The sequence below is a fragment of the Microtus ochrogaster genome, chromosome 1, assembly GCF_000317375.1.
Source record: "Microtus ochrogaster isolate Prairie Vole_2 chromosome 1, MicOch1.0, whole genome shotgun sequence".
Taxonomy (NCBI): domain Eukaryota; kingdom Metazoa; phylum Chordata; class Mammalia; order Rodentia; family Cricetidae; genus Microtus; species Microtus ochrogaster.
Genome location: NC_022009.1, coordinates 36,907,882 through 36,926,530, shown reverse-complemented (window position 1 = coordinate 36,926,530; position 18,649 = coordinate 36,907,882). Strand labels below are relative to the sequence as shown.

The following is an 18,649-nucleotide window of genomic DNA, read 5'->3' as shown; positions in this document are numbered from 1 at the left end:
GGTTCACTTTACAGTAAACTGTTACCACAGCCTGACTGGACTCCGAGAGTCCTAAGTGCAGCGACAGTGGGCTGCAGCTCTCTTCCTTCCTGGAGGGAGGTTGGGAGGGAGGGGGGGGACATAGTTACTGAGGGAAGCAGTTTTAGGGTCTGAACTCCTTTTGAGTCCTGGCTGGGTCACTTGGAAATGGGGTGGACTTAGGTAGTTCACAGCACCTCAGTGTTTTGATCTGTGAGAGGGAGAGAATAAAACCTAATTACAAAGAAAACTCAGGGTTGAGCTCTGAGGATGCAGTGAGCATCCAAAACATCACAGCAGCCGACATCTGTTGGACATCCCTGACCGTGTGCTGAGTGGAGAAGACATCACTTGGTTAACTCATGCAACACGTCAGTCCCACACTAGTGTCCCCATTTTATAGACGGGAAAATGGTCACAAGGTGACTAAGGGACTGATCCAAAGTCACCCTGCCAGTAAGAAAGAAGGGCTGGAATTTAAACTCAGATGCTCTGACTTTCAAACCCAAGCTCTTAACTACATTCAGAGTGGCAATTTAAAACAAAACAAACAAAAAGCAAAGCAGGGGTTGGGGAGGCGGTCAGTAAAGTGCCCGCTGTGCCTGCATGCATGAGGACCTGAATTTGGATTCTAGCACTCGTGCAAAAAGCCAGGTATGGTCACATGTATCTGTAACCCAGCACTGATGGGGGCTGGGGACACACCATAGACAGGCAGATAATCCCCAGGGCTCTCTGGCCAACCAGTCTAGAAGTCAGTGGTCTTTGGAGTTTCAGAAAAACAAGGTGGAGAAGGCAATAGACAAAGACACCGATGTCAGCCTCCAACCTCTCCGTGCACCAGCACACACAGATTTATACCACACACTACACTCACACACATAAATAAAAATTAAGAGAAAGATCGGAGGAGCATTTTCAGGCACAGACAGTTTATCTGGAAAATTCCACTTGTGAAAACAAAAAAAGTGGGATTTCACAATGGGGACCAGTCAGCAGATGACCCAGCCTCCCCTCCCATTCTGGTTGTTTACAGTTCATAACAGCACAATTAGAATTAGGAAGTAGCAACGAAATAATTTTATGATGGGGAGGGGGTGTCACTATAACATGAAGAACTGTATTAAAGGGTCAAAACATTAGGAAGGTTGAGAATCAATGATCCGGAGCTTCCATCCTATGACTCAGGGCTACCCAGAGGCCTTGGTAGCCGCTGAGATAGCTCCTGTCTGTCCCCTTGCCATGCTGCGTCTTGGTTTACACTGTACCCTAACCGCCTGTCTGTCTCAGACAAGGACTCTGTAGACTCCCCACCAACCACTCGCAGACATTCACTCCATAGATGGGAATGTGGGTCCAGAGCAAGGGCCACGCGGACAGGCAGCTCTGTGCCAACGATCCCATCAGGCCATGCAAAGGCTGTCGGTCCGGAAGAGCACAGTGGGGGCGCCAGAGGCCAAATTGGGAAAGTTCAGAAAATGAGAGGCAGGGAGGCTTTCAAGGGGAGGTGGTCGGCAGGAGCCCAGGTGTGCACTAGTGAGAAAGCTAGGCCGTAGGATGGGATGCGGATTTAATCAGTCTTCATTAAATAGCTGTGTGGCCTTGGGCAAGCTATTTGACCTCTCCGTGCTTCAATACCTCCTCACATAAACGAGAAAAATAGTAGCGTTTGTTTAGAGTTACTCAAATCAACATGTTTAGCTGCTTATAGCAATGCAAGCTGTGGCTATTGTTATTAGTATTATTTGGGAGCATGTAGGGCCAAGGACATTGAAGTTTTCCTTGATGTCTCCATAAAACCAGAGAAGGTCATTCATGAAGTCCCTGGCCACCCCTGCTGGCTTTGGGAGCACCAGCTCTGGGATCCAGGAGGCCAGATTTAGGGCGCATAGAGAAAGGCTCAGATATGTGACACCCACCACATTTACTGAGTGGCCACTAATGTGCCACTGATGTTGGAGACAGAAGGTGAACACAGAAAGGCTACTGCGCTCTTCACCTTTCTCCCGGCTTCCCATGTTGGATTTCAAGCTCGCCTGGCTGTGCCTGTAGCCGAAGAAGTCCCCTAGCCCATCAGTAGCGAGGCTTCCTTGGCAGAGTGAGTCTCTAGGTCAGGATGCTGGCGGGAGGAGGGTGGGGGATGCTGCCACTCCGGGACCGGCGCGCGCTCTGGCCACCTCGGCCCTTCTAGCAGGCGCCTCGCCTGTGGCCTGCGGTCAGTGTGAACTGCAGGGCGTGGGCCGGCAGGTCTGGCTATGCCTGAAGGGGGTTGGGAGCTGGAGGAATCTCGCACAACGTGGCCCAGGCTGGCTAGGAGTAAGAGACCTGTGTGCCTGCAGGAGTCCCCGACCTCTCCGGGCGGCGAGTGTAGGGCGCCGGAAGACAGCAGGCCCGCGTCCCAGACTGTCGCCGCGCAGGTACGTGTCCTCGGAGAGCCAAGCTCCTTCTTTTTTGCCACGGCCCCGGGTGGCTTGCGCGCTAGGGCCGGGAGAAGCGCGTGGGGGGTCTGTGGCTGGGTTTTGGGTACTGCCCGGAGCGCACACCGCGGGGTCGAGCGTGCAACCGCTGCCCGGCGACAGATGCGGGTGTGACCGCGCGCAGACGCTTGTACACGGCAGAGGCGGGCACACCCCCAAACAGTACAGTCGTGTGGTGGACCCGCAGAACTGTGACCGGATGGTGTCTGCTCCGGAGCGCTGGCGCCTCCCGGTCCTCTCCTAGGTCGGTGTCTCCTTATGCGGTCGCCGCTGGGTTTAGCAGCCGCCCCTGCGGCTGGCTCCATGGCCACCTGGTAATTTCTTCACCCGCAAAAAGAGTGTGAGACCCTTAACCCTTTATTTCCCCAGCTCTGGTGACCCAGAAATTGCACTGGGGTCCTTTCCCAGAATCTGTGTCCCTTCTTCCGGCAGATTCTGGTTACATCTTATACTGAGACCCAAACAGTTACCATGTCCTCACCTTCCACTCAAGGGAGGGGGAAGCTGGCCCACCGCCAGTAAGCAGGAGCAGTACCAGCGCTTGCTGGTCTGAACCCCCAAATCCCCTCCAGGAATCAAATAATCCAGAGAGAAAGCTGTGTCCCAGGTCCTGTGTCTGGATGAAGGGATGGGTGGACAAAAGCGAAGCAAACGCCAAGGGAAGCAAGCTTTCTGGGGCTCAGCACTGGTTTAAAAAGACACTGTCTTGGTGCCAATGTGCCCAAATGGCAGTGGGCATGTCTCGCTGTGAAGGGGGGTGGGATACCTGTGGGTGGATGAATCAACCCTAGAGGTTAGTGAGGTGACATGCCCTCTCATATGACGATGGAAACGACACAAATCTGAGACAACAGACAAAGCTATGACTTGCTTCATTCCTCCCGCCCCCGCCTCCATCTCCACCTCTCAATACAGAGGTGAGTGTCCAAAAGCGAGAGGGGAAATTCCCGAGCCCAGCGGGCAATGCCGAGCGGCCAAAATATGGACTCCTTGAGTTTTCTGCCCAGTTCCGGAACTTCACCGCTTCGTTCTGAGCCACCTCTTCTGTTCCTTAGAGTTCTGGGCTCCTCCTCCTCTTTCTTATTCTTCCTCTTCACCCTTTCTCCCCTACCTGCTCCCCAGAGGGCTGCATGCTTGCAATGCGCATCTCCAGTCCAAAACACCCTCATTTTAAGCTTCAGTGGGCCCCTCCGAGAAAGGACCTGCCACTGGAGTTCTTTCTAGTGTGGTGATGGAACCACACGAGCTCTGACCTCTAAGGTGTAGAGACCAACGCTGATACCCAGTCCCCTCCCCTGCTGCACTTTCTAGGGACTAGAGTCAGAAGAACAATTAAGTCAGAAGGACAATTAAACTGGGCTCTCTGGGGCTCTCAGCATTGAAACTCCTATTTCAGCTGCTGACCTCATTGGGTGTTCTTTTTCTTTCCGAACCCTTGTGTTTTGCAGGGAAAATAGAGATGATAATACCCTTGCGACAGAGTCCATACAAATATTAAAATTAAATAGCCATGCATGGAGCCCAGTCCATGGTAGACCCTAAGGAGATTTGGGAGACAGTGATACTAACATTCCCGCTAGTCACTGGAGCAGAGCAGACGGCAAACTCAGCTTGGAACTGCAAATGTGAGGAAGAGCCGGTCAGTCAGGTTGTGACCTTAGTAGGTCAACCACACTCCAGTGGGTGGCCCCACATCTAGGAGAATATGGGCAGCGGATAGGATAGGAAGTGTGTGTGTGTGTGGGGGGGGGTAGGTAGATGGGGTGGATCCAGGAGGAGTTGGAGGAGGGGGGAAGAGTAGAAGCGAATGCGACCAAAATACGGTGGATGAAAGTCTCAAAGAATTTCGTTATGTATTTTTAAAGAAATAAGAAAACAAAAAAGATACTCAGAAGATTTGTTTATGTGGCTCAAAAGACTGTCATTAAGGAAGGGCTCAGAGGCCCCCCTGCAATGGAGTCGCAAACTCGTATAGCAGGAGTCTGGACCCAGCTGTCAACTAGAGGTTCATCTGGGGCTGTCAGCTCTTGTCTTGGTTGGTGAGCTCCCTCCAGTGTAGTACTTAAATTTCAATTAACCGCTATCTCCAGAGATAAGGGAGTGGGAACTGTCTGTTCCCTTAGACTGGACCCAGAAGCTGGAATAGTGTTGCTACCACTTAGCTCTCTTGGCCAGGCTGTCACGGAGCCCAGCAGGATCCAGAGACGCTCCTACTCCTGGTCAGATGAGTGTTAAATTTTAGAGTCACCACAACATGGTTGTCTCTCTCCTCTCCTCTTTCCTCCCCCTCCTCCCCACCCCCACTCCCCTCTGCCCTTCCAGGGTCTGATGTAGCCCAGGCTGGTCTCTGTACCAGGTTTTTTCTTTTTGGGCCACCACCCAGCTCCTAGATTATAACACGGGGACTTAATATTAATTATGAATGGTCGGTCTTATCTTAGCTCTTATGTTAATGTTTCTCTTTATCTATGTTTTGCCTCAGGGCTTTCTTCCTTTCTTTCCTGCTATCTCTGTGTCTGGCTGGTGGCTGTCTGACTTCTGGCCTTGGGCGTGTCCTTCTTTCTCCGTGTTCTCTTCTTTTTTCTCTCTCTCTTTTTTTTCCTCTGCCCACCAACCCTGCCTATCCCTCTCCTGCCTAGCTATTGGCCAGTCAGTTTTTTTTTTTTATTAAACCAGCCAGTGCCTTAGGCAAGGTGAAACAAATGCAACACATCTTTACACCATTAAACAAATTTAGCACAAACAAATAAATATAACACATCTTTCCATCGTTAACAAAGGCATCAGAAACAAATGGAACACACATTCACATAGTTGAAGCAATATTCTGCGGCATAAACAAGTGGAACACATCTTTGCCTAGTCAAAATAATACTCCACAACACGTCTCAAACTAGCTGTGTGATAACCTTGGCCTTCTGACCCTCTCTGGTCTATGCCTTCCCAGCACTGGGGTTACAGGTGTAGGAGCTGTGCTTGGTTTTATTCAGGGCTAAGGACCGAACCCAGGGTGTGTATTGCTAGCTGATCTTTCTACCTACGGAGTCAGATCTCCAGCCTCCCTCCCTCTCTCCCTTCTGGGTGCTGTGAGTTGATCATCTTGTGCAAAGGTGAAGGACCAGCAGTATCACAAAAGCGCATGTCCAAGACACCATAGGAATCAATGTCTCTGGTCTTGAGTCAGGACTGAGGGGGGTAAGCTTCCTGTGTGTTGTTTTCCAGCATCTGTTTCTCCAGAAGTCTCTAAGGCATCAGTCCCAACCTCTGGCAACCTCATGCTTTCAAAATCAGGCGGAAGAAGATAAAGAGGAACCTAGATTTGGGAAAAGAGACTTTAGCAGGTGGCTCTGGGTCAAGTGCGATGAACATCTTTATGGCTCCCAGTCCCCGGGAGAAGTCTCGCTGATTTCAGGAGGCTGCAGCTGGGCTTGGATGACTGTTGTCAGACATTATTGGCTCATTAATTGATGGCCTAGAGCTCTCAGGGTGGGGAGGCAGGAAATGTAGTGGGAGGGTGCAGCAGACTTGGGTTACCATGGCAACCTAAAGGCCTGGGGTTCCTCTGGCCAGAAGCTAGAAGGATGCTCAGACAGATTTCAACTCTTCAAACCACAGACCCTCCTGGCTCGAAGTCGGGTTGGGTGACAGGCTTCTGCTGTGATTCATAGTCACCAAGATCCAACCCTCCACACCTTTAGAATAGACTCACGCTCTTCCTGTTCCCTCATCCACATCCTGTCTGTCTCCCCCCACCCCCGCCCCCATTTGTTAGCTTCTAACTTCGGTTTTGGCCACACCGGACTTCAGGCAGGCTGCAGAAGAAAGGCCCACAGTCGCTTATTCATGCAAACTCTTGATGGAGTTGGTGTATGTTTTCCTCGGTGGAAAACGAAATGGACCCAGGTCCTCCTTATTCAAGAGGGAGGTGGGAGGATGTGGGTAGAGCTCAGAGGTAGAGGTCAGAGGCCTAGCATGCAAGGGGTCGTGGTGTCAGGAACCAGCAGTACACAGGAAACAAAGGAGGATATGGGCACCCAGAAGTCACCCCGTACAGTCCCAGGAATGACACTGACAGTCACTGAAACATATTGAAGTTGGGCTTCATCATGAATCCAGCACTGTCGCTTCTCAGCTGTGTGACCCTGCGACTCACTTAGGTGACACAGCTGGGATGAGCTGTCTTCCCCACAGGGTCACAGCCTGTGAAAGGTCCGGCACCTTGCACCTGCTTGTAGCTCAAGGCACACCAGCACCCATCCCGTGTACCTGTAACATGCACTCGCCTGTCATTGGAACTCCCTGCCACACCTTTTTCTGTGTGAGGTACCTGGGCTGGCTCTCACAGTCATAATGAGAGAACAGGCTCACCTCTAGAGTCACAGCTCAGTCAGAAAGGACAAAGCAGTCCCAGAGAAGGGTGGAGTGGATGATATAGGAGTGGACGGGAAATTGGTTTGGCCTCTGGGCTCGGGAAGGGCTGCATGGAGAAGCTGGTGGAGAAGGTCCACCAGGAAGCTTAGGTATATGGCATACCCACCCAGGGGAACTGCTGAGACACAGCCTCCCAGATTCCATCCCTTAAAGAGTGCGTGTGTGTGCGGGCATGTGTGTGTGGTGTGTTCAGAGGCCTGGATAGGATATCAGAACTCTGGAGCTCGAGCTACAGGTTGTGAGGAAGGAACATACACTCCCCAGTCATAATAATAAAGCCTACTGACCAGAGGATTGAAAGAGAGGCCAGTTATATTACAGCCTTGCAAAGCTGGGCACCAACCCAAAGAAGTAAGTGACCAGTGCGCCAGTCGAGGGTAGAGAAGAGGTTTAATAACCTGAACAGGGCTGCTTTCCTCCTTGTCCTGAGTGGCTGAGCAATGGGGCGGGTACAGACTAACATGTCACCTGTCACTTATCCTTGTCTGTTTCTCAGTGAAGGCCTGAGTGGGTTTAGCACATTTCACAGCCTGCTTGCTTGATTTGTTTGTTGTTTGTTTGTTTGTTTGTTTTTCAGCTTTTCCTCTGTAGGTCATGAGGAAAGCCTTGCTGTTGGTAATTTTCTACTCTAAATGTCTAGTTCGGGTTGGGGGAGTGAGACTTGCCACCATTAGCAGGGAGCCGAGCTTTCTATGTATATGTTTCTGGGCCTCAAGATACTTTGGTTTTGAAAATGGACCCTATTATTTTTCTTGCACAGCTATTTATGGATATCCAGCCTTTTCTGTTTCTGTTTTTTTTTTCATTTAAAAATATTTATTTTTATTTTATGTGTATGATTGTTTTGCTTGATTGTATGTGGGTACACCAGTTGTATGCTTGGTGCCCTTTGGAGGCCAGAAAAGGGTGTCAGATCTCCTGGAACTGGAGTTGCAGATGGTTGTAGGAATTGAATCTGGGTCATCTGGAAGAGCAGTCATTGCTTTTAAGTGCTGAGGGCCCAGGGTTGTTTCGGTTCATTTGTTCATTTCTTTGTTATTTGAGACAAGGTCTCACTATGTAGTTCAGGCTTCCTGAAACTCACTGTTAGACCAGTGGCCTCACACTCACAGAGATCCATGTGTATGTGCCTCCCAAATTCTGGGATTAAAGGCATGCACTGTCATGCCCAGCAAGATGCTTGCCTTGTTGCGTGGGTTCTGGGATTCAAACTCTGCTCCTTACGATTGCACAGCAAGTGCTCCCAAATACTGGGCATCTCTCCAGACCCTTAAGAGAGTCTGAGTCCAGGTCAGGGCATCCAGGGGTTGCTGATACAGGTGTCCTCAAGGTCAACAGTAGTGCTTTTGCATACATGGGAAACAGGGTGGCCTTCAAGACTGGGGAGAAGAGTATAGAGATAGGCGGTAAGGAGTATTGGGGGAAGAGGAACAGAAGTTGGGGAAGGGGTGACTTACAAGTTGGGTCACCTAGCACAGGATGCTGAGAGACTGAAGAGTCTCCTCCCCTTCCCTCTCCAGAACTCTGCTGCTGTCTCAGGGCACAGCTCAGGCTTGCCTCCACCCAGAGGCCCCATCCTACACGTACATTGATCCGCTGGTCCATGTGGCCTTGTTTTACAGCTTTAGACCTTGTCCTGATTGGGGTAGGAATAGAGGGAAACATCTAGGTCTCTTGTCTTCTTTTCCCCAACCCAGGATGTCTAGTTCCTCACCCTGGGGCCTGCAACAGTATTGCCTTTGCAGAGAATTAAGTTCATAGGCACCAATTAAGAGAATTAAGGAACCAAGGTTGCTGCTAAACTGACCTTAAAATAGAGAGACTTTTTTGGGCCAATTGAGTGGACCCAGTTTGTCATAAGGGTCCCTGAAAGTGGAAAAGGAGGGAGGAGAGAGAAGCCATGCTGACAGGAACAAACAAAATAACAAAGCAAAGAGCATTCGGTTCCATGGCAAGTTCTGGGAGTGGAAAGTTGCCCACAGCCTAGCAATGTTGGAAGCTCCTAGAAGCTGAAAAATGAGGTGATCTTTTTGAACTCCCCCTCAAAAGAAATACAACCTGGGGAACAGATTGATTTTAATCCACTAAAATCCATATCAGACTTGGACCGCCAGAACTGTAAGATGAGAATTTGTTTTAAAGCAACTCCCTGGCAATCTGCTTCAGGAGCAATGGGACCAGGAAAGCCCTGGTCTAAAGCCTTATGTGGAGTCAAACGCCCGTGTTCAAATCCTAGCTAATGTGCTCTCCAGTTATGTAGCCCTGAGCAGACTGGTGTCTGTCTGAGTCTCATTTCCCTCATCTATAAAGCTGGGATGACCCCGTAGCAGAGGGTTCATATAAGAGTGGAATCAGGCACTGTAGTGCCCACCATTAACCTCAGCACTTAGGAGGCAGAGGCAGGCATGCAGATATATGTGAGTTCAAGGCCAGTCTCATCTACATGGTGAGTTCCAGAACAGTTAGCTTTATGTAGACCCTGTCCCTGTCTCAAAAAAGAAAGAAAAGAAAAGAAGAAATAGAGCCTGCAAGCTGTCTCAGAGGGAAAGGTACTTGCTGGCTGAATCTGGTGACAGAGTTCAGTCACTGGAATAGATGTGAAGATGGAAAAGAAAATCACCACCACGGAGTGATCTTCTGACCTCCACACATGCACCATGGTACATGTGCCCATGCATGCACACAGTGTCTTTTCTTAAACTTAAAACCAGAGCATGCATTGGTGGATAGCCACATCGTTGGTGGCTAGTGTAGATATTGAGGTCCTCCAGGTTCTTCCAGAACCCTCAAGGAGGTGTTGGTGCTGGACACATTGGGAACTGAAGAGTCTTACTCTTTGGAGCCATTGTCAATCCACACCTGGCGCCTATTAAGCCCACGGCACCACGAGGAATCTAGGTGACCTACGCAGAGTCTCCTTGGCTACAAGCATGAGCTAGTTAACACATAGCTACAGAAGACACAATCCAGGAAAGGCTCCCTGCAGCCAAACTGCAGATGGCTAATTACAGGCATTGCTTACATTGCCCGGACCCCCGGGGAGCCCCTCAGATCCTCCATCCTGGTTAGCTTCAAATTAGGGAGTAATTTGAGTTCCTCCAAACCCCGATGGTAATACACAGTGCTCCATCACCATTTCCCAAGTCAATCTGCCCATTTCTGCCTTGACTTGTGTCATCAAATGGCGGGATGGGAAGTTCTAACTCCAGGCTTAGTATCATCAATTTATCAATCCATCATCATCATCATCATCATCATCATCATCATCATCATCATCATCATCATCATCTCACTGGCTCTTTTTCAGGATCTACTAAGTGCCAGGCATTTTACTGGGTCTCATTGTCTCCAAGCTTCACGAAGTTGTAGACTATATGATTCTCAAGGTTAGGAAGTGGAAGTGCTCACCTTGTGCTCAGAGCCTGTGCTCCTCCTACCCTCCATCTTGAGCTGGCCTCCAAGTGGCCTTGGCATTCGTTATTCCTGTGTGCTGGAGACCTTATGTGTAGACCCCATGGGCTATTTATCCTGCTTCCCAGCTGCCTGGGTTCCTGGGGAGATGGTGGGTAACTCAAGGTCTTGTGACCTAGGACTCTGTCTCAGAGCAGACTTCTGCATCAAAGCAAATGGCAGCCAGTAGCTTTCAAAGCAGCCGAGGAAGGCTCACAACTCTTCAGGAGCAAATCCAGAAGCAGATGTCTATGCTATGACAGGATAGTGACAGTCAGGGCTCAGTCCAGTGGGGTCCATGGACTGCAGTCATTGCAACCAGGCTGGTATAATGCAGCCATGTGGCGATGCTTGTCTGTAATCCCAGCGTTTCGACATTTGGGCAGCAGGATCATGAGTCCAGGGCCAGTTTGGGCTTACATAGTTTCAGGTTGAGTTACATAGGAGACTGTGTCTTTAAACCTAAGTGGGGTGGGGTGGAAGGACCTGGTCCCATTCAGTTTCATCCTCCTTATCCCATCCTGCCCTGGACAGTAGCTGGTTTTCTTTGGCTAAAGGGCAGAATCCTGCAGGTAGATACAGGGCGATGCTTTTCTTGACGTTACCAGCAGTGTGTGACAGGCTCGTGTTTTTATAGAACTGTAGGTTTTATTGAAGTTTGTAAAGACCAGGGGATTATGAGGCTTCTAGGATTCCTGAGACCACTGTATAGTGTCACTGCTGAAGGAAAAAAGTCCCAGCACCAAAGACCTAGCAATGGCTCTATTTTCTCTTACTACATGGGCATGACAGAGGACGTGGACTAAGGAATCCTTCTACCAATGTGTCTGAGGCTTGGCGGGTTTGCTGGGTGCCTATTCCAGGTGGAGATTTGTGCATTGGCTAGCAGAGGTCTAGGACAGTTTTCTGGTCCCTGGTATCCTGGAGGGAGTTCACAACGCCTTCACTGGTTCCTGAAGGTGTGCAAGGCAACGGTGCAGGCGCAGTGTCTGTGTGGCCTGTTAAGCTGGGCCACCCTGGAAGGGAGGTGCTCTCTACAACCTGGAGGTGGTCAGGTAGTCTTATACTCTCCCCTCCCCCGTGTGACATCATGGAAAGACAAGTACACTCTAGACCCCAGGGCGTGACATCCAGTGCTGGCAGATGGCGGCCCCAGAACAAGTGGCCATCTTCCTGTAACATAAGACCTCCAGCTAGCTGCTGATGCAGGTGACAGCTGAAAAAGGCCCGTTACTTGCTGGCATTTCTTGGAAGGATCCTCAGCTAACACTGTCCTAGAGCAGCTTGTTCTCTGGAGAAGACAGGTCCCCTACATCACAGTGAGGTCGTGTTCCTTAGGTCCTCTATGTGTGGTGTGCCCAGGCTCCAGGTATAGCTTGTGATGGGCTTCCAAGGGTTCTGCTTTGGAGGACTCTGTCGCAGCCCCTGACATCAGCATCAAACTCACTCATAGCCCAGTCATTCTGTAGTGGTTAGGTTCTGTCCACAGCCTCTGGGCCTCGGGGCCCCAAGTTTCCCCACTTGTAACTGAGGGGCTGGACTGGAGAACTTCCTACAGCTTGGCCTGTGTAGTATAGTGTGTAAATGAACACAGCAAGGTTTCATGAGCGCTCCCAGGAGCAGAAGGAGTTCACAGGTATGGTCTAGCGCTTGGTTGACAATTGGGGTCACACATCCTATCCTGCCCAGGCTTTGACCCCTAATGCCCCAGCTCTGTGGGTCTGTGGAGCAGGTTCCACTTGCTCATCTATTTTAGTATTAACCAGGGAACTTTGCATAACACTGATGCCTGGACAATTCTGGATAGGGTATATCTATATCTGTATGTATGTATGTATGTATTATGTATTAATAGGCTCTGAAGTGTTTTCTGACAAGTGTGGCCAGGGCCGAGACCCACTAACCCAGATATTAGTTGCCAGGAGGAAGGATTTGAGGCTAGGAGTCAGTCCCTTGTCAGTTTGTCCTTGCCTCTGATGGCCCTAAGTCAGAACTGCAGTGCAGACCTGAGGGACTCCAATGAAAACCACAGGAAAGAGGTTCAATGTTCGGTGCCTCTTGGTGCCTAGCATGTACCCAAGGTGGTGATAGCTAGAAGTGGGGTGCCCGATTCTTTCTAAGCCCCCACCCTCAGGCATCAGTATTAATTCAAGTCCGAGTGTCTGCTCCCCGATTCCACCTGCAGCACAAGGAAAGCCGAAGGGATGGAGGGTGTGTGGAGGGATCCCTGCCACCCTCATCCTCCTGCTGGCGGGCGGTTCCTCAGTAACGGCCCAGCCTGACACCAGATTGGAGTTCACATGATTCTGCCTCAGCTGGGGAATGGGCAGCCTCCAGCTGGGGATTTTCTAGATGAACCGGGAAGGTTTTCTGCAGGAATTGAGAGAGGGAGAGCTTGTCCGGGGGCAGGGTTGTCCGTGTACTGCCAAGCTGAGCTGTAGGAGTACAGCTAGTTGAGGTTTGAGGGTAGAGCTCCCTAGACGGGCTGAGTCAGAGCCCGCTCTTGCTGGGTTCTTCTGCAGAGACTCGGGCTGCTGAGGTTGGACCTCACTGCTTGTTTCCCATCAGCCCCGGCTGTAGACACCCTGCTGCCTTCCTTTGTGTTTCCAGAGGCTCCAGAAAAGCCAGGCAGTGTGGGTATGGGACTGGATAGTTTCCAAAGTGGCCTGCTTGTGGGACAGAAATCAGTCTAATAGCCCAAGACCTGTGTATAAAGAAAATGAAATAGAAAATACCAGCATGCATGACAAGCATCTAGGTAAGCATTGTCTGGGGGAGTTTATTTCTCAGTCCATGTGTGTGTATGTGTGTGTGTGTGTACAGGGCCACACAGTCAAGTGTATTGTTTGCTATTGCTTGCTATTGTTTGGGGTCTATTTTTATTGTTGGTTTTTTTTTTGTTTTTTGTTTTTGGATTGTTTGTTTGTTTGTTTGTTTGTTTTTTGAGACAGGGTTTCTCTGTGTAACAGCCCTGGCTGTCCTGGAACTAGCTCTTGTAGACCAGGCTTGCCTCGAACTCACAGAGTTTCACCTGTCTCTGCTTCTCTAGTGCTGGTATTAAAGGTGCATGCCACCACTGTCAGGCTTTTGTTCTGGATTCAGAATCACCCTGACTTACTGTGTAAGCTTTGGGAACTAGTTCAGCCTCTCCAGTCTTCAGGTTCTGTGAAATGTGTTAGCAATGCCAGCCCCACCCAGTTTACAGGGATTTGGTAAGCTTCAATTGGGCTGACTTTGAAACTCTCATTGGACATTAGAAATGGGACTTGGTTATCTTTGTCATCGCGGGAGTGAGACTATTCAGGGGAAAGGTGACAATAGAAAGAAAGAACATTTTATTTCTATCCCTTCCCCTGGGAAACTTCCTCTAAAGCCAGCCTTCATAGGACAGTTGGGTGCCCTTATCCCTCTGGAAACAGCCCGTGTAAATGTCTGGATGCTTGGTCAGCTGAGGGAAGGGAAGCAGGCATACCGGAAACTTCCAGCTCTGAGTACAGCGTGCAGAAGAATGAGTGCTGGGGGAGATAGTTATTCAAGCTCCAGGAGAGCTTCTCCTAGAGGTGCCTCCTCCCTGTCAGGGCTTTGTCTCTCCTGGTCGTTTAAACCCTTGGCAGCTTCTACCCTGGCTCACATGTGTATAAGGGTCTGCCCCAGCTGTGAGTCACTTTGTGTGTATTTAGATGGTAGAGAGCTGTTTCTCTTTTTTTCTCCACCACAGGAGACCAAGGACTGGGTGCATAGGTAAGCTGGTGAGACAGCCTCCAGGAGCAGGAGGTTAGCCCAGAGCAATTCCTTTCTGTTTTGTTGGCATTCTACAGAGTTTCTTGTCTCCTCTCTGGCCATGCCTGCTCTCATGTCAAACTACTTTCAGTTCCCCAAAGGTACTCATTCTCTCCCTCTTGCATTTGACGGCATGCACACATTTTCCACAGGCAAAAACTCCCCGCTGTTTGGGCAGCCCTTCCTCTTTCTTTTAGCTTCAGTCTGGCTGTCACTGCTCAGAAAGGCTTCCCTTTCTGCATTAGGCTACCTCTGGAGAACTCCCACAAAATCCTGTGCTCTTCCTAGTTTACTTCATTGACCTGTTCTTCTTCATGGAAATAAAATGAAGCTGGCTGTTAGAGCCAGGTTATAGTGTAATGCCTTCCACACAATGGACATTCAGTGACTGTTCTAGGAAGATCGTTTGGACAGATGAATATGGGTGGGTGGCTGAGTGGATGGATGGATAGAGGGGTAGATGATGGATGGATAGAGGGGTAGATGATGGATGATGGGTGGATGGATGGATGGGTGGATGGATGATGAATGATAGATGGATAGGGAAGGGATGGATGAGTAAGTGAATAGGTGGCTGGGTAGATATGGGTGAATGTTTGGACAGCCAGTGTATGACTTGGTTAGATGTGTGTTTTGAAAGATGGCGTTTCGGTGGTGAGTCACAGACATGAACCTAACTTAAGGCAGTTACACTGACTTCAGGAAGTCTTGATCAAACCAACTTTAGGTGCTGGTGAGAGGAAGGGAGAAAGGAGCAATGCTTTCAAAAACTTAGGAGTTGAAAATTCTAGAAGTTGGCAATTTTCTTAAGGCCATGAAGGAGAGGAGGGAGGAAGCTAAAGGGCATCCATTCAAGGTGAGTAACTGGGCAAGTGGGGACATCTTTTCTAAGAACAGATTAATGGAGAAAATGTGGGACCTAGTGTGGACCCCACTGGGCTTGTCCTGTGAGGTGGCCAGGGTGGTTTATATGTAGCCTTCAGCCTAGGGGGAGTTCTGGGAGCCATCAGGCTGTAATGGGATTGGAATCATGGAAAGTGTGCATGGGTTCACAAGACTGAACCAACACTGAATGTATGTGTAAGAGATGCCCATGCATCCACCAGATGCTACTTCTCATGGCAGTAATCATTGCATGTGTCTTCCTGGCTTCTGAGTTTGGAGGTTCCCCGGGGGTGGGAGCTCTGGGCTTGGAGGTTCCCTGGGGGTGGGAGCTCTGGGCTTAGAGGTTCCCTGGGGGTGGGAGCTCTGGGTTTGGAGGTCCCCTGGGGGTGGGAGCTCTTTCTTGTTTTATCTTTTAAGTTCCCCATGTGTGTATCCTGGCCACACTTGAACACTGTACATGTTCCTCAAATACCTGTTCCATGAAACTTAGAAGTACTGGACTGTTGGACAAGTAGCTTTGTCTTAAAGAGAAACAAAAACAGGGTTGTGAAGGTGGAAGCAGAGTACAGATAGGAAACCCTAATAAAGTACAAAACACTTGCAAGCTAAAGAGTCACCTTCAGGAATACCTGCAGTCACCACGCCATGAGGACCCCTGGAGCTACTCCCTCCAGATAGCGTCTGGAAATGCCCAGGGCCTGTGCCCCTGTTCTGCTCAAAGTTCCTGCTGGGTTTTAATCTCCTTCTAGCAGCATCTGCTCCCTGCCTCAGGAACTCATAATGGGAGGGGAACATGCTTAGAACCTGAGCCTATGACCTTCGAGACTCTTCTGGGACCTTGCTATTCAAAAAGTGTGATCCATGGTGCAGCAAGCCCACATCTTCTGCATCTCCTAGCAGCTCATTTGAGATGTAAAACTTTGAGAGCTCCTTTCTCAGACCTAGCCAGTTTGGAAACTCATGAGTGCGAGAGGCTGTGGTTTCCTAAACTTCCAGTGGATGCAGCCAGTTTAAGAACTGCTGTTCTTTTTGCTCCACAGTGAACATGGGAGGTGCCTAAACCTGGCTGCAGTAGTGCTGCTTTTTAGCTCTGTAGACTTGTATATTTCTGCCTTTGGTTGCCAGAAGTAGCTTGCTGCTGGCTTAGGAAAGAGGAAGCTACAAACGTCACCCGGCCCTACCCCACCCCACACGTCCATACACTCACCACTAGTAAACAACAGACTTGGGGCCCGGTGACTATCAGGGAATTTCCAAGACCTGACAGGGCATGCCTCAAGGAGGCTTGGTCTGTTCTGATCTGGGGAAGCCTGGGGCCTGTGCTCCTCTGCCCTTTTATTTTCCATTTCAGGTCCCCTTTATTCACTGAGGCAAGGTCTCCCAACCGAAACCAGGATTCCCTGCAGTAGCTGGCCAGCATTTTCTAGAAACCCCCATCTCTGCTGCGCAAGCCTAGAGTGACAGATGGTTTGCCATGCCCACCTGGGATTTACCTGTGTTCTGGGGGTCTGAACTTCGATACTCACACTTGCATGACACATATGTGAAGGTCAGAGGACACCTTGTGGGGTGTGGGATTTGAACTCGGGTCGTTAGGCCTAGTGGCAAGAGCCTTTATCCGCTGAGCCACCTCGCTGGTCCAAGTCTCCCCTTCGGAGCCCACTTTCCTCACCTGGAAAGAATGAGCAATGACTCTTACTTAGTCATTCAAGAAGTCCCTAAATAGTTCACACTGCTGGGGGGGGGCATCAGTGAGAGGTGGGGGAAAAACCTCTGCTGTGTTGGAATTTGCATCCCTGCGGAGCCTGGCCATCAACAGTCACACAAGTTAAATAAATAAGACATAAATAGGAAAAGCTGATGAAGCAATCAGTCAGGATGATGAGATGGAGACAGGTGTGTGTGTGTATACACGTGTGTGCAATGTGAGTGCACACGTGTGTGTGAGTGTGTGTGTGTGCTGTGTGTGTGTGTGTGTATTTGAGGTGGGTGCCAGGAGAAGTCTTCCCAGGAAGCGACAGTCCAGAGATCTCTGGCAGAGCAGGAGCAGGTGCTGTGTGGGGCGGTGCCAAAGGAGGAGAACTCTAGGAAGGAGTGGCCAGGCAAGATCCAGGTAGAGGGACCGAGGCACAGAAGGCTGCCGTATGGCTGTCAGGTGGGGTGGCAGGCAAGGTTAGGGGAGCTAGAATCAGGGGGGTCTGCTGGGTTGACAAGGGTGCTTGGTTTTTAGTCTAGGTGTGGGAGAAGCTGTGTAAATCAAGGAGGTGCCGGGCTGCTGCTCCGGAGAAGGGCTGCGGCTGACAGAGCCTGAGCGGGAGGGCGGGGGTGGTGCTGGGTGGCAGAAGAGGTCAGGTGGGGAGGAGAGCAGGATGGAGTGAGCCGGCCTGGAAGGGCTTCTGGAAAGAATATGAGTGGGGTGAGGAGAGGGGCGGGCTAGGGTAGAGGAGGGACTGGGCTTTGACCCTGCTAGGGGGAGTTGGGATCCAGATGAGAGAAAAGGTGGCTTTGGACCAGACCCATTTCCTGCTCGTTTAAACATGCATGAGGATTCTGGCCCCTTTATCCAGGAGAACTGAACACACAGTGGTCTACCTTGTTCCAAAGGCACACATCCAACACCCCCAGGAGATGCCTAAATTCACAGGTGGGGAGCACTGACCTCTGTTTACACTATGAGTTATCAAACATGTACGTATTTTACCCTTGATGTAGTTTAATTTGTATATTAGACATAGGAAGATGTGAGCAATAACTAGTAATAAAAAGAATAATTACAGTAGTATACCATAATAAATTTATGTGAATATGGTTTCTCTCTTTCAAAATATTGTTTTTAGACAAAATTTTACTAAGCAATTAGCCCAGGCTGGTCTTGAATTCACAGTGATTCTCTTGCCTCTGCCTCATTATTGTGTAGGCCCATATTTCTATATGGTGTGGCAGCCAGGCTCTGAAGCCATGGGCCCCACTTGAGGTGGTCACGTGGCCCTGCAGACAGGCTGTCACTGCCCCAACAAAGTGTGAGGATGTTGTTGCTCCTTTCTTTGTAATTTGGAAGATACCTGATAGAGATGCTGATTCAAGCCTACGTGACAGTTAGCATACACAGCAGACAGGTAGATGCAGACGTGACAAAATGCCATTCACCTGGTTACCTAGGAGACAGAATGCTGGTGTATTTCCCCGCTCAGTTTATGTGTTGGTATAAAAGCTGTTTGGAGAATAAATGAGAGGAATTCCTCAGGATGTGAATGCAGGACTTCATGAGGGATCACTGAGAATCTCCCTCCCGATAAAGCCATGTGAGTTGTCTCTTTATTCCTGCATCTCCATGCCGGTCCAGAGAGAGTTTATGTTGGGGTCTGGTCAAGAGAAATAATTTATGGTCCAGACTAGCACCGGACCCCGACATAATTGTTGAGATTGTAGCTATGTGGCCTTTAATCTCAGCACTCGGGAGGTAGAGGTAAGCAGATCTCTGTAAGTTCGAGGCCAGCCTGGTTTACAAGAGCTAGTTCCAGGACAGTTAGGGCCGTTACGCAGAGAAACCCTGTCTCAGAGAGAGAGAGAGAGAGAGAGAGAGAGAGAGAGAGAGAGAGAGAGAGAGA

General features: G+C 49.9%; 1 protein-coding gene across 1 annotated transcript in view; it reads left to right on the top strand.

Moving 5' to 3' along the window:
* Positions 1 to 1,899: 1,899 nt before the first annotated feature.
* Gpr68 (G protein-coupled receptor 68) overlaps positions 1,900 to 18,649 on the top strand; it is a 21,371-nt gene continuing 4,621 nt past the window's right edge. Inside the window, exon 1 of the mRNA XM_005343455.3 lies at positions 1,900 to 2,435. The gene's annotated coding sequence lies outside the window, so the exon portion shown is untranslated. The remainder of the gene's footprint in view (positions 2,436 to 18,649) is intronic.